This window comes from Oryx dammah, unplaced genomic scaffold (assembly GCF_014754425.2).
Source record: "Oryx dammah isolate SB20612 unplaced genomic scaffold, SCBI_Odam_1.1 HiC_scaffold_26, whole genome shotgun sequence".
Classification (NCBI taxonomy): Eukaryota; Metazoa; Chordata; class Mammalia; order Artiodactyla; family Bovidae; genus Oryx; species Oryx dammah.
In genome coordinates, this window is record NW_024070210.1 from 16,512,698 (window position 1) to 16,519,519 (window position 6,822).

Here is a 6,822-nt window from a genome sequence, read left to right on the forward strand (position 1 = left end):
ACTTACCTAAGCCTCTATCTAGAATTAAAATCCCTAACATGTGGGAAATAACAATTAACACTTAACCCTATTACATGCCTGACGTTGTTCTAAGCACTTTTTTGAAAACTCAAGTTTTACAACAACTTAAAGAGGTATGGCAGAGAAGGCAATAGCACCCCACTCCAGTACTCTTGCCTGGAAAATCCCATGGATGGAGGAGCCTGGTAGCCTGCGGTCCATGGGATCGCTTGGAGTCGGACACGACTGACTTCACTTTCACTTTTCACTTTCATGCATTGGAGTAGGAAATGGCAACCCACTCCAGTGTTCTTGCCTGGAGAATCCCAGGGATGCAGGAGCCTGGTCGACTGCCGTCTCTGGGGTCGCACAGAGTTGGACATGACTGAAGCGACTTAGCAGCAAAGAGGTATGGAGATATTATTATTATCATCCTCCTTTTTTACAGATAAGAAAACAGAGGCAGGGAGAAGTTAAGGCAATTGTCAGAGGGGGACTTCCCTGGTGGTCTAGTGGTTAGGAACCCACCTTCCAATGCAGGGGACTCAGGTTTCATCCCTGGTGGTGGAACTAAGATCCCACCTGCCAAAGGGCAACTAAGTGAAGCACCACAACTACTGAGCCTGCCCATCAAAACTAAGAACCAACACAGCCATAAAAAAACTAAAAATTCTTTTTTTAAAAAAAAAGGAAATTGCCAGAGGTCATCAGCTAATAAGACAGTGCCAAGGCAGCAGGCTGTCTGGCTCTAGAGCCCACATGCTTAACCACTCTGTGGTGTGCTGTTCCTAGGGAGCCATCACTGGGCAGGGGACTAAAGACACCATGGGAATCAGACACAGACCTAGTCCCCAGACCCCACCCTGTCATCTCCACCCTTGACTTCCGAGACTCCCGAGTCAGCTTGAAAAGGGCCTTTCTACCACGTCTAGAAACTTCTCTTGCCCTGGACCCTCGATAGCCTTTCGCTGAACACAGGCATTATCTTGGTGATGGTGACAGCCACAGTCATCCCGCCAGGTCAGTAGAAGAACCTACAGAAGTGCACTAGTTTCCATGGGACCCTCCCCTGCACCAGAGAGCCTGGCATGGCATGGAAGAGCATTCTACTGGGCAGGTGGGTGTGTGCCTCTCCACAGGCTGCGGGAGTGGGTGGCAGAGCCAGGCTTGGGTGCTCGTCATAACCAAGCCCGTCCAGCAGACGAGGCCACAGAGCCCTTCCCTGAAGAAAGTGGTCGTGACCCAGACAGCGGGTGATGAGACCATTTCCTCTTCCAGAGAGGCCCAAGCACATGGCTGCAGGGCCTGGCAAGGCCACAGGCTTTGTTCACCAGGCTTCTCCCTACCAGATGTGATAATGTACACTGTAGGCTCAAGACCAAATTACTTTTTAAATGGAGACAAGGTGTAGATAATTACCACCGCCCACATTTATTGAGTGCTTAGCATGCTTTATATGGCTGATATGGATTCATTTATTTAATCCTTATAACAACCCTATGAAGTAGGTTCTATTATTATCCCCATTTGACAGATGGAAGACTGTAGGCACAGTTCATTTCCGCAAGTCTGCACAGGCCATGAGTGAGATTCAAACCCAGGACTGGGTAACTCCTGAGACTGTGCTCTTAATTACCCAGAGCAAAGGGGAGGACCTTCCCTCAGAGTCAGTGGCGATGTGGGTCCAGGGTGAAGTCCTGAGACATTTCCATATTTGTCTGGGAGGGTTCAAAGCCCCCAGATCCAGTTTACTGGAGATGGTCCACCTCTTTAGAAATGGATTCTGGCCCCCAGGCTCTCATTGACCACTCTGGTTCTCCATGAGCCAGAGATGGCTTCATTAATTCTCTTAGGCTAACTAGGTCCCCTGCTAGAAGTCTAAAGCTGGGCTGGAGACTGGCTGACTCTACAAGAACAGAAATGGATAAGGGTCAGAGATTAGGTATAAAATTATGTCATATTTCTGAGTATTTGTCTGAATATGCCCCTGTCCATCTATTCGTGACTGGGACAGCATCATGCCAGACCAAAGTCAAAATCCTCAAGGTACCCTTCTATTTCTGGCCCTTTTACAGCACCTCCTCTCCCTCCACCTCCTGTCAATAAAACACACTCCTCAGTAGTAGTGTTTAAGAACACAAGCCCTGGAGCCAGACTTTCTGGGTTCTAATCCTAACTCTGACACTCACTTGCAAAATATTTATCTTCCAAATTACTTAATTTTTCTGGGCCTCAGTTTCCTTATCTGTAAATGGGCATAACAATAGTACCATCCTTATACTATTGTTGGGAGGACACTGAAATAATGTATGTGTGCAAAAATATGCTCAATAAATGTTGGGCATTATTGTTGCTGTGATAGTTTATCTCTTGGCATCCATCTTTTCCTGGATATATGTTAGTTAAAAACTGACTCTAAACTCTCCCTCGCTAAGGAATTCTTTATATTCCTTCTCCCCTGTTCTCTGGCTGTCGGTTGTTTTATTTTTTTTTAATATAGTTTATTATTTATTTATTCATTTTGGCTGCACTGGGCTTCTCTAGTTGTGGCACGTGGGCCCTAGAGTGTGTGGGCTTGGTAGTTGCAGCTCAGCACATGGGCTTAGTTGCAGCATGTCAGAACTTAGTTCCCCAAATAGGGATCAAACCCAGGCCACCTGCACTGGGAGCACAGGGTCTTAACCACTGGACTGCCTGGGAAGTCCCTGGCTGTCAGTCTTTATGTAGTTCTCCCTGAAGAGATCCAGGAATGGGTAGTCTTAGAATGAGGGGGGGAAAGATCTCTTTCGACTAAGTCAGGGGTCTTTGGGAAATTCCTTAAAGCCAATTTTCTTGAGAATTTTAATGGGTCCACTTGGGAAGGCAGCCAAAGCTATTAATATGTAACAGCTGCTGAGAAACTGTTGTCAACACCTCGATACAGAGCATCCCTGTTGGGTACAGAGGTTAGGCTGAAAGTCATGAAACCCAAAATAATTGTTGAGCAACAGCAACGTAGGGGATTACTGATGGCAGAATAACCTTTTAAAAAGCCACACACCACCATCACCCCTTGGTTGTGTCCCCTGGGGACTTGCACCTTCCTTTTCTTAGATTATCATCTCAGTCTGACTGCAAACCATATCTTAATAGATTTAACTTCTAACATAACACCAATACAAATCCACTGGCCTACTAAATATAAGCTGCTGATGGTATGGGCTCAGGATAGAAAGTGAGCCACTTAATGGGTGAGTTAATGCCACAAAGGAGAGTCAGGCGGAGGGGTAGCTTATCTCAAATCTGTATTTCCTGTGAAGTCTGATGAAAAAAAAAGAAAAAAAATTTGTGGTTTGACTCCTTCACACAGAGTAAGTTTACAGTGGGTCTTGCCTGCAGTCGAACTTTAAAGCCCTGAGCAGCACATTTGTGGTGTGGTTGTGTTATCCGATTCTAGGGCTGATACTTGCTGCTTTCAGTTCATGGCTGTAGAGTTTCCAGTCCTCCTTTCGGCTCTTACGTTATGGTTTGGGGTTAGCCACAGACCTCTCTCTCTCCACTATTCAGATGGAACAGCCACAAGGTACCCCCACCAAGAGACCATATTCATATTCATAATTCTAGCTGCCCCTGAAGGCTCGCCACTTGCCAGGCACTGCTTTATCTGCTTCCTTCACTCACAATGCCCTCTTCACAGGTTAGGAAACTGAAGCTCAATACAAGTAAAGTAATTGATCCAGGATCACACAAGTAGAAAGGTGTCAATTCTGAATTTCACGCCTGAGACCGTATCGTGTTGCCTGCCAAAGTAGAGCACTTACACACCAAATTATGCAGCGTCACCATAGTCTTTCCTCCTTTGTGTATGCTGTGCTTTATACCCTTCTCTCTTGCACACTTCCTGTATCCATCCCCACTCCAGCCTTCCCTCAAGACCTTTTCTTCTGTTCTGCTGTCCCAACCACTCCAGCCCAAAGTAGTCTCGCATCCCTCGAGATTTTCATCTGGGCCATCTACTTGGACACTTAATTGTGCATCATCTTATATTATTGTTAAACGTTCTGTTGCATTGGCTCTGTCTTCCCTCCTAAACTATAAGCCTTTGAAAGTCAAGGTCAGCATGCCCCTCAGCACTCAGTCTACAATTCTGGACACAGTAAGATGTTCACCAAGTGTCTGAACAAAGGAAAGAAAGCTCAAGATAAACATTCCAAAGGTAGCCTCTACACAGAGGTTATTTTCTGCAAGTGAGAATCTTTTTGAGCTTAGCTACTTTCAGCCATAAATATTTTTGCAGTGCTTGGCTCAATAAATAGGTGACCACTAACTATCTGAGGAATGAAAGAAAGGAACTCCAGCTGGGCGACTTACAAGTGACTTGGACAAATTATCTGAACTCTTCCAAGTCTCCTCCAAGTTTTCTCCTCTGTACAATGGGGATAATTCTTAGAGAGTTTATATGAGGTTAGAGACATGTGAAGCACCTCACCATTATTTTCTAAAGCTTTCATGGGAAATGGTTCCAGCAACTTGAACACAGAGGACTTTGGTCACTGGTTTAATGAGTGAGTGGAAAGTGGCTGCAGGTGATCAAAACAATCCTGAGCAACTGTGTAACCCGTAGGTCTTCTGCATGTTGCTCTTTACCAAGTAGCGGGGGTTATGTTTTGTTGTTGCTTGTGGCCAAATGGGAACTCCCATGGTGTCTTCCTATGGAACTCAGCCTACCGTTGCTGCGGGGGCTGCTTTTCCTTTCTTTATTAAGAAAAGGAAACAGGAAATCGAATGTAAAACCCTCTGACGGTTAGTATCACATCGAAGTTGTGAACTTAACCACACCCCCGCCAGGAAACGAAAATACAGTTCTCACAGTCTTGTTCCCTCTCCTTTCCTGGCCCACATGGTGTTTTTCAGATTTTAGTTAGATAGAGTAGATGAAAGGGCTGAACTGTGGGCAGTGGGCTGTCACTGGGTGTTTGTTGACTTGGGCACGGGTTAGCACACAGATTCGATATTGTACAAACAGAGAAAGGATTTGCATTCGCTCTGTGACGCTATGGCTCTTTCAGATGTCACAAATCAAGAGTCCATGGGCAGATTCTAACCGATGGACATGTTTTCTCTGTTCCAACCCACATAATGTATTTTTAAATTTGCTTCTTTGCAAATGTTTAGAAACAGAGAGAGCTCACATATGTGTGCATGCACATCCAATCTGGGTTCACAACCTTCCTGTGGGGAGAACAACAAACTGTGGAAAATTCTTAAAAAGATTCAATACCAGACCACCTTACCTGCCTCCTGAGAAATCAGTATGCAAGTCAAGAAGCAACAATTAGAATCAGACATGGAACAATAGACTGGTTCCAAATTGGGAAAGGAGTATGTCAAGGCTGTAATATTGTCACCCTGCTTATTTAAATTATATGCAGTGTACATCATGAGAAACGCTGGGCTGGAGGAAGCACAAGCTGGAATCAAGATTGCTGGGAGAAATATCAATAACCTCAGATATGCAGATGACACCACCCTTATGGCAGAAAGTGAAGAGGAACTAAGGAGCCTCTTGATGAAATTGAAAGAGGAGAGTGAAAAAGTTGGCTTAAAGTTCAACATTCATAAAACTAAGATCATGGCATCTGATCCCATCACTTCATGGCAAATAGATGGGGAAACAAAGGAAAAAGTGACAGACTATTTTCTTGGGCTCCAAAATCACTGCAGATGGTGACTGCAGCCATGAAATTAAAAGATGCTTGCTCCTTGGAAGAAAAGCTATTACCAACCTAGACAGCATATTCAAAAGCAGAGACATTATTTTGCTGACAAAGGTCCATCTAGTCAAAGCTATGGTTTTCCCAGTAGTCATGTACGGATGTGAGAGTTGGACTATAAGGAAAGCTGAGCACCAAAGAATTCATGCTTTTGCTGTGGCATTGGAGAAGACTCTTGGGAGTCTTTTGGACTGCAAGGAGATCCAACCAGTCAATCCTAAAGGAAATCAGTCCTGAATATTCATTGGAAGGACTGATGCTGTAGCTGAAGCTCCAATACTTTGGCCACCTGATGCGAAGAACTGACTCGTTGGAAAAGACCCTGGTGCTGGGAAAGACTGATGGCAGGAGGTGAAGGGGACAACAGAGGATGAGATGGTTGGATGGCATCACCGACTCAATGGACATGAGTTTGAGTCGGTGAGCCAACTCCCAGAATTGGCGATGGACAGGGAAACCTGGCATGCTACAGTCCATGGGGCTGCAAAGAGTCGGACACAACTGAGTGACTGAACTGAACTAAACTAGAAGGAGAAATGGTAATAGTGGGTGACAGCTGCCTCCTTCAGCAGTGCGTGTGTCTTGGGTTCCGTGAAACAGCCCACTGCCCTAGTTTGCTTTCCCTGCCTGTCTCAGGGTCTGTTTGAGATTCCAGACTTACAGTCTGTGTATCTGAAAAGCAGTCACAAAGCTGGCACCCTGAGAAGCCAGGTATAGGTTCCTGACATCCTGAGTTTGATCTTCTCCTGTGTACTCAAGCCTTCACTTTCACCTACTTATTCCTCCTTGCACAAGACTCCTGATTTCCAGGTCACCAGTGCCAGCCACTCTAGATCTAAACAGTTGTTTATAATTTGCCCTTGCCTGAGCAGAAAGAAATTGTGTTGTTTCTTTGCTCCACTGCAGAGTAGGTCTGGATGTGAGGGATATTGACGAGGAAATGTTCAAGGAAATAAATCAGCTGAAGTGATGTGGCCCCATCAGGCTTTCCTCTGAAATGCATGTCTTCCTCAGTTGATGTGGTAGACTCTTTCTTTACTTTCCAACACTCTCCTGCTTCTCCTGGTGG